Source organism: Microcebus murinus, chromosome 11 (genome assembly GCF_040939455.1).
Source record: "Microcebus murinus isolate Inina chromosome 11, M.murinus_Inina_mat1.0, whole genome shotgun sequence".
In the NCBI taxonomy this organism is placed as follows: domain Eukaryota; kingdom Metazoa; phylum Chordata; class Mammalia; order Primates; family Cheirogaleidae; genus Microcebus; species Microcebus murinus.
The window spans coordinates 40,141,316-40,163,733 of NC_134114.1; the positions used below are offsets into that span (position 1 = coordinate 40,141,316).

The 22,418-nt window shown below is 42.2% G+C and overlaps 1 long non-coding RNA gene across 1 annotated transcript in view; it reads right to left on the reverse strand.

Annotated features, from left to right (window-relative positions):
• The window catches only part of LOC105877278 (uncharacterized), a 33,164-nt gene extending 19,528 nt beyond the window's left edge, over nt 1-13,636 (reverse strand). Inside the window, exon 1 of the long non-coding RNA XR_001156865.3 lies at nt 13,585-13,636. This is a non-coding gene — a long non-coding RNA (uncharacterized LOC105877278). The remainder of the gene's footprint in view (nt 1-13,584) is intronic.
• Nucleotides 13,637-22,418: the final 8,782 nt, after the last annotated feature.

The following is a 22,418-nucleotide window of genomic DNA, read 5'->3' on the forward strand; positions in this document are numbered from 1 at the left end:
AAAACATCTGAAAAAGCCCAAATCCCCTATGTGTCATGTGGGCATGAGACCAGTACCAGATAAAACAAAACAAGAGGGGTGATTATTTACCTTTCTCTTCAAAGCGACTCCAAGCACAGGATTTGATTTGCACCTTCAATGGGATGAACTCCTCTAGTTGAAATTCCAGACCAAAAATCATTATCAGGGTCTTTGCTCTCTGGTGCTCTTGTCTGTGCCTTGCTGTGCACTACCCGTCCTTCATGGCCTACTCAAGCCCAGCAGCGCACACTGAGACTTCCCTGAGCGTGGACTCCTAGGCCGCTAGCTGTGAGGGTTGCTCATTCTCATCCAGTGCACAGAGCTCCGCTTAGGGCTTAACTGTTCCCTGGGAGTGCGTGGTCTGTTTCTTCAACCAGATCCTAAGGTCAGGGAAGACAGAGACCTTTCTTGTACTTTCTTATACACGCTCAGCTCACAGTGGATACTCAGACCTGCTGACCTGCTATGCTGTGTGCTTTCCCGTTCATAGCTCTGGATCGTACCAGAAATAAAAGTCCTTACAGCATCAAGGCACCACCACCATGGGGGCTGCAGCTTCCCCTGCTTCTCTTGCTTCAGTGTCTTCTCCTTCTCTGCTTTGTTTAGAAAAACAATGGACAGAAACTAAAAACACCTGCAGGTCAGTGAGTGTCCATTTAGTGCAAAACGGGGGCTCTAAGTGCTAGGATACAGAGAGTCCAATAGTACTGTTGGTTCTGCTATAATGTGATAGATAGCAGATGCCTAAGAATAACCTGTTTTATCTTATCAAAAATTGTGACATTAAATTAGTTGTTTTAGAGGAAAGGGAAGGTGATTGGAGTTGGGATTAGAGGGTTTCACACATGATAACCAACATTAGAGGAATTTCATAATTATTATATATGCAATGATCATAAGTTAAAATGTACAAATCCATTGATCAAAATTAACAAAACAAACCCAAGTATTTCAATCCACACACGTAGTAATCTCACTGCCTTCTCCATCCCCTTTGGCTTTTATTTTGTGATTCTGTTTATTGAACTCCCAATCTTAAACCAGAATGACAGAATATAAGCCAAGTTTCGGAGCAGCTCACCAGGGAAACACACAACAGCATCTTGCCGGGTTGTGCAAAGCCCATACTCTTCTCTTCCTCCTTGGAGTCCCAGATCCTAAGCAAGCCACTATAACCAAGAGAAGCTGGATAGTGCAAAAATGCTCCTTAATTAACAGAATGCCTTATATTTATTTTCCATTGTGAAAACACCTCATATAGGAAAAATGGCTGGACTCTAGTCCAAAATTAAATTTGGACTTTGCACATCAATTTCTGGCTTCCTGGGGCCACATAGTGATGTTTCCATAAAGAGATGATTATGGCCACAGAGACATTAGCCTTGCCCTTTTCCAACCGGCCCCTCTAGATTCAGTTCCCCTACCACCAAAGTGCAGGAAAATGGTTATTACATAATTTAAAAAAAACATAAAACTTAGGAGAAAAGGACAGGTGCAGTTCCTCAAGGTAACAGGCCCCTCTCCAGAACAAGCATGATTCTGGAGGTGAAACTGAAGGAGCTTATGGCCATACCTTCATGGCAGCCCCTCATGTCACATGGCTCATGGGGTTTCTTAAAGGAATGTCATCAACAGGGAAAAGTGGCAGGTTCCCAGAAAAGGTGAGAATGGAAATTTAGTAAAAAAAATATATATACATACACACACTCACACACACACATATACTCACACACACAAGTCATCTGGTTCATCTTCTATGGAATCTACCAAGTCCATCCCAGATGAGATGAAAAGTCTTACTTTCTTGTCATCAATCAAGGCCACTAATCCCTTCCAGCACTGACATATTGGTCTGGGCTGATTTAGGATTTTGACTAAAAAGCCTACACAGCAGCTTTTCTGATTGACTCATACTAAGTTATTCGTAGGCCCTGGGAAAGTCAAACCTGTTGTATTACTACCATGATGCTAAGTGCTCTTTCTGGATGTTACAGTGCACACATACAGTCCCCACATATTTCCATGAAGCTTTCAGTAGAAGCACCATTTCACAGATGAGAAAACCAAAGTGTGGAGAGGTTAAATATTGCTATGTTCTGAATCTTTGTGTCCCCCTAAAATTCATATCTCAGAACCTAATATTCAGTGTGATGGTATTAAGAGGTGGGGACTTTGGGAGAGTGATTAAGTCATGTAGGCTCCACCCTCACAAATGGATTAGTGCCCCTATAAGAGGCTCCAGGGAACACCTTGGCCCCCTCTGCCACGTGAAGACACAATAAGAAAGCACCATCATTGGAGTAGAAGAGTGAGCCCTCACCAGACACCAAATCTGCGGGAGGCTTGATCTTGGACTTTCCAGCCTCAAGAACGGTGAACAATAAATTTCTGTTGTTTATAAATTATCTAGTCTAAGGTGTTTTGTTATAGCAGCCCAAATAGACTAAGAAAAGTATCATATTCAAGAACATGTGCCTAATAAACTTGGTGAAATGAGGGTTCTAACCTAGGCTGTCTGGTAGAGGCCATGGGCCATATTCCACACTATCTTTCCCTTTATGAGTCACAGTAGTAGAAAGGATGATTAGTGATTTCCCAGTCAATCCTATATAGGGGACACATTCTGTGCCCATGTTACACCCCCTCAGCCCACCTCTGATCTCAGCCACAGTTTTAGCAGACAGTTTATAAATCTCAGTCAATTTTCTGCTTTCTTCCTTAGGACCTCCTAAGGTTGCAGGAGCCCACAAACCTCATGTTCAAACCAGCTTGGAAGTTCTCAACCAACGAGGCATGAGAAGTGACTGAGAAAGGCCCCAGCCTCCAGCAGACCAACAGACAATCCTTGGGACAGTCCATGTGCTTCTCAGAACAACAGTGTAACTGAGCTCATTGTCCACACCATCAGCCTTGATAACATACCCTAATAATTGGCTTTTTCTCCTTTCTGCCACACTCTCCCCTTCCTTCACTCCTGCTTCTTTGGTTCAACTCCCAAATATACTACTTGCACCTGAGATCTTCACTCAGGCTTGGTTTTAAGGAACCAAACTGAGACATCCTGCCTTTTCGGCTCTACGAACTAAATAGTTTCTGTGGCTTCTTCCTAACCTATTATTCAGAGACTTTTACATCACATACAAATTTTCAACAATCTTCCACTCAGTTAGCCCTGAACAAAGTTCATCAAGGCATATGTTCCAGAATGAGCTGCTTCCAGTATAGAATGTAGAAATGCAAATGTAGGACAATTTATCTAAAGGTTCCAGGGTGTGAGTAGCTGGATCTGTATGTCCACCATGATTTGCAAGGAAGTGGCTGTTCATCTGGGAAGGCTTGTTCTGCTCACTTGTCTGTACAGAGGCATAATTCCATATTAAATTATCCAGAAAGACAGTTCTGGTCCTCATATTATCATTCGGATGTGTCTATATCCAGTCCAGAGAAGTCTTGAAGCACAATTGGCAGTTTCACTTCATCCAAGTAAAATTTTCTAAGGCCAACGTCTTTCTGATAATATGACCCTATAGGCATTCTTCGTATGTTTAAAGAAGGGCTGGATGGGGACAGGATGAGAAGAGAGACAAGGTTCGTGTCTAGTCCAACCCTATCTTTTCACAGATTGAAAAAAAAAAAAAGTGAATTGCTCAGAGAATTGTCGAGTCATGCACCATGCCCCCAGTGAGTAAGAACTGGGATAGCCTCCGCATCCCCGTTCTGTGCCACCTCTCCCAGGAAGAACTGATTGCTGACAATCAATCAATATGGTAAAATGCCTTTTGCAGGTATCAGTAAGACTGCCACCCTGCTTGTGTGAACAGGAATGAAAAAGTTATAGTCCCTCGGAAATACACCATGCAGTCAGCAGTATTGGGGTTCTTGTGGACTACTGTTTCACCATTAGGTGAAAAAGCAATATGCCAATTCATTAATTTAGAGAAGCTATGTATTTCTATTTAAGAACTGTCAGATTGCTGTTTTTAATTTTGCATTTCTCCAAATATTTTATTTTTCATTATGTGCAATGCCCAAAATGTATTATACATCCCCTATGTCATAGGTACAATTATCATGCCCTTTAACCCCTATGGATGGATAAAGTCAGAGTGGTAAGTTAACATCCAAGAAAAATAACAAAATTCGTGTTCACCATTTCTCACATAAAGACTGAAAACATTTTCTTTAGAGGTCTGTGACTTTCCGGGTAGTGTTATTTTGGCTTAAGATCAATTTTCAGGGCACTAATAATCAGGAATGCTACTTATTCTTTTATTTGTCTTTTAACTGTGGCAAAATATACATAACATAAAATTTACCATCTTAACTATTTTAACTGTATAGTTCAATAGTGTTAGGTATATTCACATTGTTGTGCAATGAATCTCCAAAATTTTTCCATCTTGTAAAACTGAAACTCTATACCTATTAAACAACTCCCCATTTCTCCCTTCCCCTAGCTCTTGGCAATCACCATTCTACTTTGTTTCTACAACTAAGTACTCTAGGTTCCTCATGTAAGTGAACTCATACAGTATTTGTCTTTTTGTAACTGGCTTATTTCATTTGGCATAATGTTCTCAAGGTTCATCCATGTAATAACTTGTGCTAGAATTTCCTTCCTTTTTAAGGCTGAATAATATTCCAATGTAGGTAGATACCACATTTTGTTTATTCATTCATCAATCCATAGACATTTTGAGTTGCTTCCACCTCTTGTCTAATGTAAATGATGTTGCTACAAACATAGGTGCTCTAGCCCATTGCTTTTAATTAAAATAAATTGGTTAAATTCTATAGCATTCCTTCTCTTACTCTTACATTTCTGTTTTCAAGAAAATCTAACTTAAAATCCATCTTATTCAGTTATCCACCATTGGAATAAACTTACTGTGTTGGCCAAACAGTCATGACCAGGTATAGACATTCATCTCACAGCACAGATGAAAAGGCAATTGGCCTAGGAGGAAATAGGCCCAGTAGAGGGCTGGCCTTGCAAAACTTATCTTATGAAGTGGTGACAAAGTTCTTCTTTTTATTTCAAAAAATGTAGTGGGTAAAAGTGTTTTTTATTTATGATCATATATATCCCTTGTTTAGCTCCACTTATAAGTGAGAACATGTGATATCTGTTTTTCCACTCCTGAGATACTTCACTTAGGATAATGGTCTCCAGTTCCATCCAAGTTGCTTTAAAAGATTATTTCATTCCTTTTTAGGGCTGAGTAGTACTCCATGTTATATAGATACCACATTTTCTCTATACATTCATCAATTGATGGGCACTTAGGTTGAGTCCATATCTTTGTAATTGTGAGTTGTGCTGTGATTAACAGTCTGGTGCAGGTGTCTTTTTTGTAAAATGACTTCTTTTCCCTTGGGTAGATACTCAGTTGTGGGATTGAATGGTAGGTCTACTTTTAGTTCTTTGAGGAATCTCCATACTGCTTTCCATGTTGGTTGTACAGGTTTACATTCCCACCAACAGTGTATAAGCAGACCCTTTCACTGCAACCATGCCAACATCTATTGTTTTTTGACTTTTTAATAATGGCAACTCTGACAGGGGTAAGGTGATATCTCACTGTGGTTTTAATTTGCATTTCCCTGATAATTAGTGATGTTAAACATTTTGTCATATCTTTGTTGGCCATTTGTATATTTTCTTTGGAAAAGACTCTATTCTTGTCTTTTGCCCACTTTTTCATGGGGTTGTTCATTTTTTTCTTGCTGATTTGTTTCTTTGTAGATTCTGGATATTAGCCCTTTGTTGAATGTATTGTTTGGAAATATTTTCTCCCATTCTGTAGGTTGTCTATTTACTCTTTTGATTATTTCCTTTGCTGTGCAGAAAGTTTATAGTTTAATTAAGTCCCATTTATTTATTTTTATTGTTGCTGTATTTGCTTTTAGTGTCTTGCTCATAAATTCTTTGCCTAGGTCAATGCCTAGAAGAGTTTTTCCTACATTTCTTTTAGAATTTTTATGGTTTCAGTTCTTTCATCTACCTTGAGTTAATTTTTGTATGTGGTGAGAGACAGGGATCCAGTTTCATTCTTTTGCATGTGGCTATCCAGTTTTCCTAGCACTATTTATCAAATAAAGCATCCTTTCCCCAGTGTATGTTTTTGTCTGCTTTGTCAAAAGTAAGTTGAGTGTAGCTATATAGTTTTATTTCTGGGTTCTCTTTTCTGTTCCATTGATTGTGTGTCTACATTTATACCATAGCCATGCTGTTTTGGTTACTATAGCATTGTAGTATAATTTGAAGTCAGGTAACGTGATCCTCCAGATTTATTCTTTATGCTTAGGACTGCTTTGGCTCTCAGGAGTCTTTTTTGGTTCCATATGAAGTTTAGGATTATTTTTTTCTAGCTCCAAGAAAAATGATGTTAGAATTTTGATGGGAATTGCATTGAATCTGTAAATCCCCTTGAGTAATATGGACATTTTAACAATGTTGATTCTTCTAATCCATGAGCATGGGATGGTTTTTCATTTGTTTGTGTCATCTATGATATCTTTCATCAGTGTTTAGTAGTTCTCCTTGTAGAGATTGTTCACCTCCTCAGTTAAGTATATTACCAGGTATTTTATTTTCTTTGTAGCTACTGTTGAAGTGGTGACAAAGTTCTTTAGGGAGTTAATATAAGCAGAGAGATTGTAAGTGTGGGGTCTGAGACCAGAATGCCATCTCCAGCCCTCACCAGCTATGTGGCCTTGAGAAAGTTACTTAACCTCCCTAAGCCTGAGTTTCTAATCTCTAAAACAGAGGCAATGATCATAAACTAGTATTGACATCTACAGTCTTTCATAATGAGGAACTAATGAAATAATTTATGCTAAGAATTTAGTCTAGTGTCTGGCATACAGTAAGCACTCAATAATTGTTAGCCCTTATTCTGTAGTTATAGGTTGCCATTATAACCCCCTGAATTTACAGATGAGGCTCAACAAGATGAAGAGCACACACACTCCTGCTTTCATAGCCAAAGAGCTCTCTATGTGCGAAGATTCCTTGCCTGACACTAAAAACCCTTGTGATAAGGGCTTTACTATTTAACCATGAAAGTCCAGTTTATCTCAAAACTTTGATAAAAAAAACACATCACTTAACCTAAGTTTGACCCTCAGAGCCCACAGGCTTAAAAAGAAAAACTAAGAAACAGGAACTGAAAAAGCTTAAAAAATAGCAAAACCAAGTAAACAGCACGCACATGTTTTTACCCAAATACCCTTAACCTTGTGTTTCTTAAATCCTGTTTAAAACATATTTGGTTTCCTTTTGCATCAAACCATCATCACAACATCTGGTGGTCCAAAGACCACTAGACTTCAAATGAAGCCCCATGCTTTTCCATGGCCTTCTCATAGGCTGTACCACACTTCTCTTACCTCAGCACTTCTGCCTTTGCAGTTCTGATTTACCAGAGTTTAACGCATTTGGGCAGTTCATTGGACAGAGTCCAAGGCTTCGGGCAACTTGGGGGCCACATTCGCATAGAATTCAGAGCTTTCAACCTGCCAGCCAAGCCTTCCCCTCCTTTACCTGCTGCTGACCAGCTCCCAGTCCCAGAGAAGAGCCTCCTAGTTCCTGTGTCCTCCCTGAGCGCTGGGACCACAGAGCCTCTCAAGTACATGGTGTGCTTCTATCTGGTTGTCTTCTTTGATCAGATTTACATTCCTTGATATCTGAAGTTCACAGTGCAAAGCTACATTAAAGACTTATTTCCTTCTTAGGTAGAGTGTGTATGTGTGTGTGTGTGTGTGTGTGTGTGCATGTGTGTGTGTGTATTTTATTTTCTGGCTGGGGAGAGACTGGCCTCTCCTGGGGGCTAGCCAGTTCTTAGAGATAGCATAGAGCTCTGCCTGTAATATGCAAACTGCCCAATCCAGAGCCATCCCTCCTACATCTGACCTGTACAGCCCAGGAGGCACCATCCTCTTCCTTTATAGTCCCAAGACTAGGTACCAGGCCACTAGAGACCACCCCTATAGGAGTGAGCCTGCCAAAATTATTCCAACTAGCCAATCCTAAACCCTTTACCCTGCCCTGCCTTGCCTTTTCCTCAGAAACCCCAGTAAAGGCTCTGGCTAAACTTTTCTTTCTCTCTTGTCTTCTGCCTCCTGAGCACCTCATGTCTTCCCCATGCCCTGTGTGGCCTGCTGTCCCTCCTGTCTCCAGGACCTGTGAGTACAGTACATTGTGTGTTCCTGAGCCTCTCCCTTGTCTCCTTTTGTAGCCACACCTGACTGACCATCTCATGAAAGAGAACAACATATTAGGCTACCCTGCTTTGCTCCTGCTCACTGTTGATACCCTCAGCCCAGGAACTTCCCAGCATATGAGTGCAACATTAGCTGTGGATTGGAACCACATGGAACATTTTTTGTAAAACTATGGATGTCTGGATACCACCTAGGCCATCTGAAGATGCATCTCTGAATCTGTATAGGGTTCAGCTGTTCTTAAGAACTTGCCAGGTGATTGTGATGGATAGTGAGAGCTGAGAACCTCTGTTCTAGCCCAAACAGGAAGTCAGAGTACAGCGTCAGGGCCCACACCCACCAGTCGACCACGTTCATAATGAATTGCTGCAGAATCCTTCAAGCCACACCAAGAATTCCCATAAGAAGTGACCCCAATTTACCACTAAAGGAAAAAAGTCCTTCCTTAGCTCACCTAGAAATCAAACCTGCAGGACTCACTTCTACTCAGCATCACTGAGGGCCTGAGCCCACACTCCAGCCAACATCAAACCTCGAGTGCACATCTTATCTAGCTAAACTCTGCTTCCAGGCTATCTGTATGACCACGCCCACATAACTCCACTTCATTGTAGGGCAGCCAGAGAGAACCTTGATACAGTTGTGGCTCTATAGGAGACCTCAGGGGGCACCAGCAGGGTTCTCTATCAGCAGCAGGACCAGTACACATGAGATGGCCGAAACCTGGAGAGCAGACAGAGCCTGGGGATTCATCAATGAAAGATGAAGCAGGCAGACGGTGTTGAAGGTATTCAATGGCTGGACTGGAAAAGAGCATATAGGAGGTTCATCCCAGGGTAGTCAGAGTGTCAGACAAAGAACCAGGGCAAAGACTGAACACAGAGGCAGGTGAGGGGGAGAAGCAGTGTGGTGCTGGTGGGAACACAATTGAGCTCTGGTGATAAACTGCCTGGGTTGAACCCTGGCCCTGATTCATAATTTGGGGCAAACAAATAAAACACTCTAAGCCTCAGTTTTCTTATCCATCAAATGGGACCTCTTTTTTCTTTTTTAAACTGACCCTACTATTAATATTTCCCATGTCCAGCTCCAGGCTCCTGTCCTTGATCTGGGAGGTGGCTTTCCTCCTATCTAGCTCTCCAGCCATTTGAGAATCTCCATCCAGCATTTCCTGTTTTGCTTAGCTTCCCCACCGGCCTTCATTCTAGACCCTTCAAACAGGTGGTTCCCCAGCCAGGAGCCCAGAGGCAGGCTTTCTTCACTAGCCTTTCTCCCCCACCCAGCCCATACCCTGCCCTACCCACTCACCCCCGACCAGTCAGGGTCATACCATTCTCCAGCTGCGCTGTATAAAGCCTCCATTTAGGAATTCTCATACATATTTTCATGTTAACAACACCCACCATCTTCCCTGGAAAGTTCCCATTAGCTTTTCCTTAAGCACTCAAAATACAGTAGCACTTCACATTAACATTTTAACACAGAAACCTCTGTCCTGGCTCTTCAGTTCACTGTCACTTCGGGGAAGGGAAGCATTTTGCCATACTCTGAAAACCAACTCCCGAAGTGGATAAATGGGGACATTTTTCAAAACATGTTTGTCTCTCATCTTCCCCTGCTGCCTCCCCCTTCCCACTGTGAAGCCGGTACCCCCACTAGATTGGGCCAGCACTCGTGGTGAAGTGCTGCTGTCACTTCTCATGGCAGCAGGGAGGTATTTGTGATCTGTTGCCAGCACAGACCAACAGATCTGTTCTCTTCCATGGCCAAACCTGGGACCTTTAACCCTGTCCAGCCATTTCATAAACTCAGTTATAGATTTTTCATACAAGGGGCCAAGAAAGAGAGGCTGGAGGGAATCATTTGCAAGCATTGATGTAGCTAAAGATCAACTGGATAAGTGGTAGAAGGTGGCCAGGAGGGTGACAGTCCATCAAGCAGTGGGTCCTCCCATCCTGTCATCCATGCTTCAGTGTTAACTTCTCCTCCTTCTGTGCACTCATGCAAAGGAACTGAGTGAAAAAATTCAGTAATGCCATACGGTCAGCTGCACTATTGGGTTAGCCAGTGTTGGAAGACCATTCCCATTTTTATAGAGGTACCAATTCATAGATTCTTTTTAAAGCTGAAAGGGACCTCAGGAATAATCTCTACAATTGTCTCATTTTACAGATGAAGAGACTGAGTGAGGCCTTGAGAAATAAACAGACCCATCAAGGAACACCAGAGCTGAACAGGAACCAACTTCTCTCTTTCTGTACTTCTTCCATTGTACCACACACTATTCCATGGACCTCTTCATCTTGGCTATTTAAAAAATGCATTTTTTAAAATGTAAGCATATCATCAGAAACTGAAAGACAATGTATCAGTGGAATGTTTTCCTTGAAAATTATTTGTAATGCCACAACGTTTTTGCAGGTAATATACATACCCTAATTGTTCTTAGTGGAAAAAGTACTAAAGATCAAAGAAGTTATTTGGTTGTGGAGAAGAAATAAATGAAAATAGTCAAGACAGGTAGAGAAAAAACAAGGTGGAAGGTTTAAATAAGTATTAGGATTGAGTATCAGATCAAAGAGGAAGGGATGAAAAAGAAAACACATGGAAGAAGGGTATTAGCAATCAGGAGAAACAGAACACCCCAAGAAATCTGAAAAAATACTTTGAATGGTAAAGTGTGAGAATTCTTAATGTTAGAGATTTAAAACACTATGAATAATGGAAAAGGACAATAGGAAAATGACCTCTACTAAGCAGATGATTTACATATTTTCTCACTAAATCTTCATAAAAACCCCATTAGAGGTTATTACACCTACTTTACAGATAAGAAACTATGTCTTAGAGAATTTAACTTGCCTATGGTCACAAAACTGAAATGTAGTATAACCAAGATACTAATTCAGGATGGATAGCAAACCATATACTGATCTAGGTCATGGCTTCCTTTATATTAAAAATAGTAACAGAAGTTACAATGCAGAGGTAAAATATTTTCTTAGAGCTACATTTAAAAATAACATAAGCATGTCATGTTGGTATACCTAACATCACAACCTAGAAATGGTCTATTCTGCTAACCTTTATCTTGGGTCAGAAGTTACTGCCAAGCATTACAGAGAGTTGGACTTGGGTTTTGGACCATCAAAGAGTAATTGAGGTGGGATGTCCTTTAATTTGTCCAATGATACAAAGCTTGTACCAAGGGCTCATGTTCCCATTTCAAAGGGAGACAATATGAGTCCTCACTACTGTAACTTATTTTTCCCACCTTGTTTCAATTCAGATTATGTTACAGAAGTCCTAGTAAGCATTCAGTTTCAATCTCTTCATTCTTATGTATTTTTAAAAGTTTGATCATATTTTAATTCAGCTCCCAAAATTCTAACAGCTCCTCTATTTAAGAATGTATCACTAGATAGCCACATGTTGGGGAAATGATAATAAATTGACTAAAAGTTCAGATTCCCTTGCTAATTTTCCATTCCAAAGAAACTGATTGGATGTATATGATAAGTCATTTAGGAGGTACATTTTGCTTTCTCTTATAACTACAACACAACTGGAAATTAATTTTCACAATCTCTTGTGAAGTTCCTTCTTTTGTTCTAGAGATCACTTCCTAATTTCCCTACCCCCCCCAAAAAAACTACAATATCAAAATAACCTAACTTTTTTTTTTGAAGTCCTAACATGACAAAAGAATTTTAACAGTTACCAGAACTGGACTTTAATACATTTAGTTGATTTCAATAGATTTTGATTTCAAATGACAGCAGAAGAAGAGTGAGGAGATTGGAGAGGACAAGAAAAACACCAAATTGCCAGAAAGGAGTTTCCTGCACAAGATAATTTTTGTTAAGCTTTCTTTTCAACTCAAAGTTGAATTCAGTTTTTGTTCATTTCCACACTGAATTATAAACAACATGTTTTGAAGTGTTTTTAGATGTTTTAAATTTGTCCAGTCTAATATACAACCTAAAAAGTTTCCTTTTAAGGTGTGACAATGCCAAAAAACAAAACCAAACAAAACCTTTTCCTGTTCTACTCAAGGTGGGTGGATCAAAGAATGTCTAGGCAGATAAGAGCATTTCAGAGGTTGCCCAGCCGGTTACTTAGAAGAATACAAAAGAAGCTTCTTAAAATCATGACTGTGAAGAGTTTCTTGCCCCAAAACACAAGAGAATTCTTCAAACAATTGCTGGTAAATGTTCAATGTGGTTTGCTACATTTACATCATCTCAGTCTTCAAAGGCTAAAAATTTGAAACTTTACTGGGTTGGAAGGTTTTGAAACTCAAGTTCCATTTATTCTTGGCCAAGCTGAGCAGCCTTGTCCCTGGGATAGGGATGAGGGAGGACAAACTGTTGAAATAGTGATTTCCCCATCACTCAAGCTCCCCAGAGAGGAGTTAAAAACAATTTCTTAAACAAGTCTAGGTCTAAAACACAACTAACAAACGGTGTTTTGTGTTTCGACAGCCAAGGTCTAAGGCGTTCTGATTCTGTGGATTGAGCCCACCTTTCTTCATAGGTAACTTCCCACTGAAGTCAAGCACCCTCCCGGCAGTGGTGGTAATGAAATGTGTTCTTTGGCTTCTGGGAGCCAGACGTGAAAGAAATCACGAAAAGCAAGTTAAGACTGCCGTGCCACACAACAGCGAGAAGGTTCATCCAACGTTTGTTTTTTGCTTTTGCTTCTATTATGATGCGCTCTCATAAATATGAAGTGAACTTGTCTTTATCAGGACACAAGTGAGAAGCCGTCCTGAGAGCTGCAGTTTAACCCCTGGGTGAGCCATCCTGCACCCCCACCGGTCACCCACTGGTCCCCAGGCTGCCATCACGTTAGACAAATAGTAGGTAAAAAAATTATCACAGGCCCTGGCGCGGTGGTTCACGCTTGTAATCCTAGCACTCTGGGAGGCTGAGGCGGGAAGATTGCTTGAGCTCAGGAGTTAGAGACCAGCCTGAGCAAGAGCGAGACGCCGTCTCCACTAAAAATAGAAATTAATTAAATGGACAACTAAAAATATATAGAAAAAATTAGCTGGGCATGGTGGCACATGCCTGTAGTCTCAGCTACTCGGGAGGCTGAGGCAGAAGGATCGCTTGAGCCCAGGAGTTTGGTGTTGCTGTGACATAGGCTGACGCCACGGCACTCTAGCCCCTGCAACAGAGTGAAACTCTGTCTCAAAAACAAACAAACAAATTATCACAGGTAAAATCTAAACTATAAAGAAAGAACTAAGTGACCTTTCCGGTTGCCCCCTACGCTGCTGCACACAACACAGCGTCGAAAGTGAACGCCTCTGTGGCTACTCCACAGTCTTACCTCAGCGGCCACGTCCTCTAGGACGCACTCTCCTTTATGAGCAGTGCATTGTGGGTACGCAAAGGCACGCTCTACGCGTCTGCGGCCGCACGACCAAGCGGTTCCTGCCCATGTCCATCCGCCCTTGCCCCAGAAGAGGTCCCCCTCTAGATACATCCAGGCCACCCCCACATCTCTCATACCCTGGCTCCAGTTTTAGGGCCCATTTCCTCCTAGACTCCCTTCAGGGCCCGCAGTTTCTTTTCCTACATCTCCCTCCATCATGTCGAAATTAAATAATGTGTATCAACACCCAGGGCAGTGCTTGAGACTTTCCGGGCTCTCCTGACTTTCTGGAAGTTACTTAGTTATTTAGAGCACAGTTGGAGTTGAGACCCAGTTTTCTTAACTCACAGTCCAGTGCTATAAACAGCAGGATAACTGAGGAGTTAGTGGAGGACAATCAGCTTCGCCCTCTTCCAAATTCCAGTTTCAGCCCACAGACAGGAGTCTTTACCTGCCATCCTCGACCAGACCTACCATCTGCTCCTCTCATCTCATCCTCCAGGAGAAAAGGGCCTTAAGGGGGAGGGGTGTTAAACCCCAGGTTTCCCACCCCCACCCCCAGGGTTCCTGATTCATTCATTGGGGGAGGGAGGAGGCCCATGATTTGCACTTCTAGTATTTCCCAGATGCTGCTGCAGCTGCAGATCCCAGGACCACACTTTGAGAACTCCTGCCCTATGACACGGTGCAGGGCCTTGCACATAAATAGCTGAATTGCGATATGATATTGCAGAGATTAAGAGCACACAAATACCTTTTGCAAATTCCAATTTCACAGTTTACTCTAACTTTGCACAAGTTGTTTAATCTCTTTGTACATCCCTGTACTTACCATTATAATGAGGAAAATAATAGAGCCCATGTATTTCAAGGGATTGTTATCAATATTGAGATAATATATACGAAAATACTGCATCTGGTATAGTTAGTGCTTGGTAAACATTGGCTGTTACTGTTATTTTTAATTATCTCCTTTCCTTGTCTGTGAGTTTGAAGTCGCCTCCTCTTGTCTTTGTTTGTGTAACCTCCCCTTAGGATCTTCACCAATATCTAAAGCTGTGCCTCACACATAGCGGATGAATAAATATTTCCTGCATCCATAAATGAAAAAACAAACTAATACATATTCGAATTTCATGGGCCAAACATCAAATAGGGCTACCAGCTCAATCCACATTTTTATAGAGACCTTTTAATCCTAGCCAAAGCAAAATTAAAATGGATATTTCTACATTAAAGTATAAACTCAGAGATGATTGGTAAGATTAATAATTCCCCAAAGGGCTATTAACAGCTAGCCTGTGTGCACATCTACTCAGTGCCAGACACCATTCACAGCAGTCTGTATGTATTAACCCATAGAATCCAGCCACAATTAATGTCAAATTTCAACTTGATATATAAGTCAGAAATTGTATTTGGCTCATCGTGACAGAGAACCCAAAAATAGTGACTCAAACACACGAAGGCATGTTCTGTCACATAAAAAAAGAAAAAAATTTAGGTAGGCAGGTCAGGACTGGTGCGATGATGACACAGCGAAGTCTCCCAGGACTGAGGTGCCTTCCGAGTTTCTTCTCAACACATGGGGCCCATCCTCAGACACACCTCAGAGTCCAAGTGGCTGAGTGGGGCACCAGCTTCCTATCAGCTTTCCAGCCAGCAGGAAAAAGGGCAGAACTAAGGGCAAAAGTGTCCTCTCTCCCTTTTAAGAAAACTTCCTGGAAGTCCCACAGAACATTCTAAGGCTCGTCAGCCAAGCCGGCTGGCAGGCCACACCCTATCTCTAGGGAGAGGCGATCTTTGAGCTCAGCACATTGCTGCCCTGAGAAATCCAGGTTGTTAGTAAGGAGAAAGGGGAGAATGAGAGTCAGTTTAGAGAATTAGGCCTGTCTGTGACAGATCATGCACACACATCCCCACACAAACACACAACACCCCCCCACACACACACACACACACAGCGTCTTCATTCTTGGCTCCCATTGAACAACTAATCACACATTTGGAACATGTTTCAATATTTGCTGAGAAAGCTACGGCGAGCGTAGGTTTCGCTCACACATTTGGCTATCACATTTTTGATAAGGCAAAACATGAAACTTGCCATGTCTCAGCCTTAGGGAGAGCAGCTGGCCCAGCAGCGGGGCCACATGCTGCGTATAGGCAGAGTGTAAATTTGGCTCACACACACGGTGATGATGCTGGCAGTTGGGATAAAAATAAATACCTCCCAGCACCCTCCGCATTGTGATTATAGTATTCAAATCTTAAGCGCGAGGGTGGTGAAAGCAAACAGCGGGAGAGTGAACACAGTGTAACACCTCCTTCAAGGAAAGCTGATGGATCTAAAAAAACAAGGGACATCATTTAGTAGGAATCTCTCTCTTCCCTCTTCCCACCATCTATGCTGTATCACCAGCTGTGGTTTTATTTAACTTTTGCAAGCCAAATTGTAGAGCACCTAAATGCAAACCTCCAAAGAGACCTGCTCCACTGAAACACGCCACGCCATCAGCTAACCTGGATCTGCAGTTGCTCCATGGTTGAAGCACTGGAAGCAGACAAAAACGCCTTTATAAAGAAGCTCGGAAAGAACTGAACTCTGAAACGATAGGGTCTCTGTGTTCTTTGTGTAGGCAGGCAATTTCCCAGCAAGGTTTCGGGTTTTGCAGCTAGCTTTTGTAATTCCAATAGAAGAGAGATAGTAACCTTTAGAGTGAGTGGCAGCAGCACCCTAACACTAGGCTGTGTGAAAACAGATCAGGTTACCCGGAGCCTCACATTGCAACTGGGGTTATTGTGCAAAACTGGGTTCTGTTGTAGGCATTCAGGGAGCCTTTCTTCATGGAGGCAGGTCATTGCACCTGTGCAAAGCAGATTTTTTTCCTTGAAGGGAAAGCTCCCCCACCCCCTTATTCAATTGATACTGGAAATTCACTGTTAAGTAGATTCTTGTGGGTAGCTGTGGGGGCATAGGCAGTGAAGGGGGAAATTTTGTAGGGGGAAGAGGGAAATGTCCGGGTAAAACTGTTCTGCAGTCACTTGCTTGTCACATGTGACTTGCTGGAGCAGATGGTAGGGAACTCGAGGGTTTGGCTATCCTGATTAAGCCACCTCCGGACCAACAGAGTTTGGAAACTGCTGGTCACCATCACCTGCGCTTTCATGTGATAAGAATGGATGTTAATAAATCACCGTTTTCAGCTCTGAAGACTTAGCTCCTAACACATGAGCCTTGCATATACTAGCTAATAAATACCAATTTTAAGAAATCACTCTAATGGAAAACCATCCCTCAAGCTGAGCATCTGCTAGTGGAAGGATTTCAAGGGCATGGCTCTGGTCTCCTGCGTTAACAGCTTCCTCCACATCACCCTGGAGGGGGTGGAACCGTGTGGAAGAGGCAGTGGGTGGTGGAAATTCAGTGACTGTCAAGGTGGTGCAGTTGACAGAAGACACAGAAAATGTGTAGTAAAAAAAGCAGTCATTCATTCATTCATTCCACAAATTGAGTGCCAGCTGAATACCACTGTTAGACACTGTTCTAGGAACTAGACAGACCAGATCCCTACCCTTGTAGAGCTCAAGTTCAACAAACATTTCTTGCACAGGATATTCAGGCAACGTCCTGCCCTAGGCATTGTTAGGGTAGGAAGATCAGGAATTCACAGCCATCAGTAATCCTCAGGTCTCTTACATGCTTGTGAGAAAGATACCAAAGCCACATTAGGAGCTTGAGCAAGACTTTGTCAGGGCTCAAAGAAGGGTGTGTATTCGTGGGAAGTGCCCTGGGACTAATAAACATACAAGAGCAAAACCAAATTAGCACAAGTTGGGAGGAGTTGCAGAAGGGAGCACAGTAAGTTGAGGCCAACCCAGGAAGGTGGTTTTGAACTAGGCTAATTTTGAATCAGGAGTTTAGAGCTCTCAGGCCCAGGTCCCTGTCATAACCTATAAATTCTAGTCTGAAGCCCAAGAAGCTAGAAGTAGGGCATAAGTGTCAGCAGGGACATTTTAAGTGTGTGTATGTGTCACACTCTATCCTTCACCTTTTGGGGACTGAAAAGAGTGTACCCCAGAGGTCACAAAGCAACTCAAAGAAGAATTTTGCTTGGCCTGCAAATTATTTGAAAAAACATTTTTTGAGACAACATTTAAATCAAAAAAGATTTCCCATTTTATAATATAAACTTCCAACTTGTTTAATATAAATCAAACAACATGGGGGTTACATAAAGCAGTGAGGGGGGAAATAAGATGATTTCCCCTCCTTGAGGAGCTTTTTTTTGTGAGAGACAATAAACAAATACATAGTATAGCAGAAGGGAGTGGTAGGAAATATGAGAAGAAAAAGAAAGGATAGGGTAAGAGTACAGGATTTGGATGGGGTGCAGGGGGCAGATCTGGTGCTGGTCAGGAAGGACCTCTCTGATGAGGTGATGTTTCAACAGAAACCTGAATGATGGGAGGTGTGAGTGTTGAGACAGTGTATTTCTTTGTGGATGGAAAAAAAGATTCCAATTCATCTAATAGGCAAACAGCATTTGTGTCAAAAGAATTTAAGACATCACTATGAAATAAACCAAGGTTACAATAAACTATGGAATAGCCCACAGAAAAATTGAGGACCTATCTTCAAGAATCCTGATTTTAAATGATTTTTTTAAAAAGGTATATATTTTAAATTTTTATATTTATTTTACTGGACAGGAGACTAAAGTGGAGTTTAATATTAGCAATCTAGTTACATTTCAATCTTAGTCAATGTGCGAGATAGGTAAGAAAATCTTCATTCTACAAATAGACAAATCCAGCTCACAACAGATCATCCCTGCTTGTGATAACATGGTTACTAAGTAGTAGAGCCTGACTCCATTCCAACATCCTTCCAAGGCTATGCTTTAATAACTTCCTCCAAAGCTCCTAGAAGAACCGTAGAGTGAAAGCAAACCTAAGTAGGGGAGGTAAAGGGCACAGAGGCAGAGAGGTCCAAGAAGTATTTTGGAGCAACCAGCTCTAGACACAAAATTTCTTCCTGATTTCATATTGCCTTGGAAATGCATGCACATTTTGAATTTGGTTCATAATATTTTCTGTATTTGTCAATTTCAACCATAAACACACTGCAGGAAAGTGTACCATGTTTACTACCCAACTTTGCTTGCCATTACCCCAATTGCGCTAAGTACCCCAGTCTTAAAAATGACTCCAGGTGCAAGATGTTACGACCTACTACAGAACAAGAGCTGATGGAGGTTGAAGCACCCAGCAATGCTACAGAACATAATATTCTACATCAAATGCATAATTATTAAAATACATGAAAGCAATTAAAATACTCTGTATTACAAATATAAGTAAGAGGTATTACAAAATTGTATACAGGTGTCAAACCTTTGTTTTGTTTCTTGTAGTCTAATTTGCAAGATGTTGTGCACATCTGGAGATAAAATAGCACAGTCCAAGAAAGCTGGGGATGGTAAAGATCCGAGAATAAAGTTATTGTTATTGAGCAAAAATCAGTTGTTTTCTGAGACAATTTTCCTTCACTGTATAATAATTCATTATTCATTAAGGCTAAAGTAAAATGTTACTGTTCTGGAATGTATCACAGAGATGTTGTTTCCAAGGGCTGCTGTCTCTGCACTCTTCTAATCATGAACTATTAAGGACGGGTTTCCAGGGTGCTGTAGGTCACGTGATGAAAATAACTCTCCCTTGCCCTGTCTTTCATTCTTTGCATGATTGCAGGGGTTTGTTACTTATCAGTTTTTGGCTCATGTATAATGGAGGTACTCTCTTCTCTGACTTTCCCTAAAGGGCTATATTTATATTGCACCTAATATTTTACCCAATCTCCAAGTAGACAGATGAACTCAGCAAGCATCTTTCTTGAAATCATTCATCACTCCTGCAAATGGCTGGCATGAATCCACATTAGTTCCCTCACGTTCCAATGCATGTTTTTCCAAGGCATCTTTTTATGTACCATTTAAGAAAGAACTCCATTTAAGAAAGAACTCTTAAATGTACCATTTAAGAAAGAACTCTTGATGTACCATCAAGAAACAAAAAACTGCCACGGAATCTAATACGCAGTCCAAAGACCTTATGAAGGAGATGCTAGGCCGGGCGCTGTGGCTCACGCCTGTAATCCTAGCTCTTGGGAGGCCGAGGCGGGCGGATTGCTCAAGGTCAGGAGTTCAAAACCAGCCTGAGCAAGAGCGAGACCCCGTCTCTACTATAAACAGAAAGAAATTAATTGGCCAACTGATATATATATATATATATATATATATAAAATTAGCCGGGCATAGTGACACATGCCTGTAGTCCCAGCTACTCGGGAGGCTGAGGCAGAAGGATCACTCGAGCCCAGGAGTTTGAGGTTGCTGTGAGCTAGGCTGACGCCACGGCACTCACTCTAGCCTGGACAACAAAGTGAGACTCTGTCTCAAAAAAAAAAAAAAAAGAAGGAGATGCTGATATTGGTTTGCCTGAACCAAGCCTTTTAGCAATGAATCTAGTGGATTTAAAAAGGGGATGCAGAACTGGCCATCTGGGGCCCATTTCAAGGGAGGAAAAAGAGACTTCATCTATAAGCGATATGAGGAATGGACTAAGGAGGTAGTTTTCTCAAAATTCTTTGCTCAGCCCCTAACAAGAGAAGAGCTGCTGTTTCCCTACCATCTCCCACCTCCTTATTCATGTCGTTTAAAAGCATTGATTATGCAAATCACTGTAGGCCCCGCTTGCTCAGCTGCACTAACTCAGGCTGTTGTTTCTCTCCTGCTCTACTGGAATGGCCTCCTAACCCGTCTGCCTGCCTCTGGCATCTCCTCACTCCAGCCCACCCTTCCCATAGCACCAGAGCACACTTAGTGAAGTCCAGATCTGGGTCTGTCCCTCTTCTGCTTAAAAGTCCCCCACACTCCACTGCCTGCAGGGCAAGTCTACGTGCACTAGCATGACACACCAGGCTTCTCCTTCCTCCCCCATGTCAGCTAAGCCCAGCCTCCTCGCTAGATCACTCACCGCTGTTCCTTCGCCACCACACCTGCTCACCTGCTGGCCTCTAGGAATGGAAAACCTCTCTGCCTCTTTGACTTCTACTCATCCTCCAGCTTTTGGCTGAGATGTCTTCTCCTCTCTCAATGTTCCCCCAGTTCCACTCAGAGTACCTCCAACATATCTCTGATTTAACATGCATATTTTAATTACTTTTCTTTACCATCACTACTCAGCCCCCACCAGCTCTCAGAGGATAAGGGCTAGATCATCATTATCTATAAGACCCCGCAGGGAGCTTTAACTCCCCTGTACAAGCGGTCTGTCCTTCTTTGGAAAAAAACGTGAAGAAGGAAGCTGAGCGATGTTGCAGCAGGCGCTGGAGGTGGGTCCCTGGCAGCAGCACTGGGCCCTGTCCACCTCAGCTGCAGGGCAACCAGGTGAGCAGAAGGCACGCAGCTCAGGGCAAAGGCATGTGTGCTGCAGGCATGTTATTTGAGTAACCATGGAAACTCAGACTAGCCAAGCATCTAGGAGGCCCCGGCCCAGCCCTCCACACAGGGCAGGAATGCTGTTACAGTTCGCAGGCATATGGGCGGCTTCTGCCCCTGCACCTCCTCTGACATGAGCCAAAGATGTCACCAGACAGCTCATTGCTTAGCATATTTGCCAACCATAAATTAATCTGATTTTAATGATAATATAAATAAGTAAATAATAAGGACAATAATAACATTACTCAGTGCTTATTTTATGCCAAGTACTGTATTAAAAGCTTTGCACGTACCATTTGATTTTCGTGAGTACCCTCTGTGGTAAATACTATCATCTCCGTTTTCTAGATGAGAAGTGTAGCGGATGCTGCTGGTGTCCTGGCCTTCTCCCCCAAGGGCCTCCCCATTTCAGTGCAAACAGGCAGGACTCCTCAATGTCCGCACCTGCCTCCCTTGGCCAGAGACCATCCTCTGGTATCAGAGTCCACTTTGCTGCAGTATGTTTGGCTGGCAGTGCTAGAGAATTAACATCCCACAGAAGTGTCCCACAGCCAAAGACGGAGAAGGTCGCCCCTCAAGTGGACTGGCTCTGAGGTGTGTGGTCTCTGCTGGCTCCAGGTGGGGTTAAGCTCCGGCCGCCTACAGCTGTAACATGCTCAACTCACCCCATATGGGCTGCTTCACTTCACCTGCTCACTTCCCCACTCTCCTACCCGTATTTCCCAGGATAGCTCCCAGCATTTGCACTTTGAAACCTGGTCTCTGGGTCTTTATCTGAAGGAACCTAACAAAGACAACGAGGGCAAGGCCTAAAAAAGACTCAGGGACATGCCTAAGAAAATGTCCCACTCTAGAGCCCAGACTCTTATCCACTACCCTGTAATGCTAACTCAGGTATTCCCCTAGAGAAACAAACAGCCCTCTTCTCTTCCCTCTATGCCCAAATATGCAGAGACAGTCAAAGCCCCTCCAATCCTTTCTGCCGTGACTGTTACAAATGTGGTTTCCACACCAATCATCCCCTTGTCAGGCACCATCTCTCCTGCACAAATTTTCCACTTAAAATTAAACATATGAAAATTTTTCTGCTTTAAACCTTTCATATTACATCCATCTGTTCTTTAATCCTGTGCAATTATAGAAGTAGAGAATTCAGAATATGGTATGGTCAGCTATTCAATTTTAATCCCATTTTAATAACAAAATAAGTTCCTGCAAACTATTTTTCTGTTCAAAATAGCATTCATAAGTACAAAATATTGTTTAATTGGTTACAATGAATCT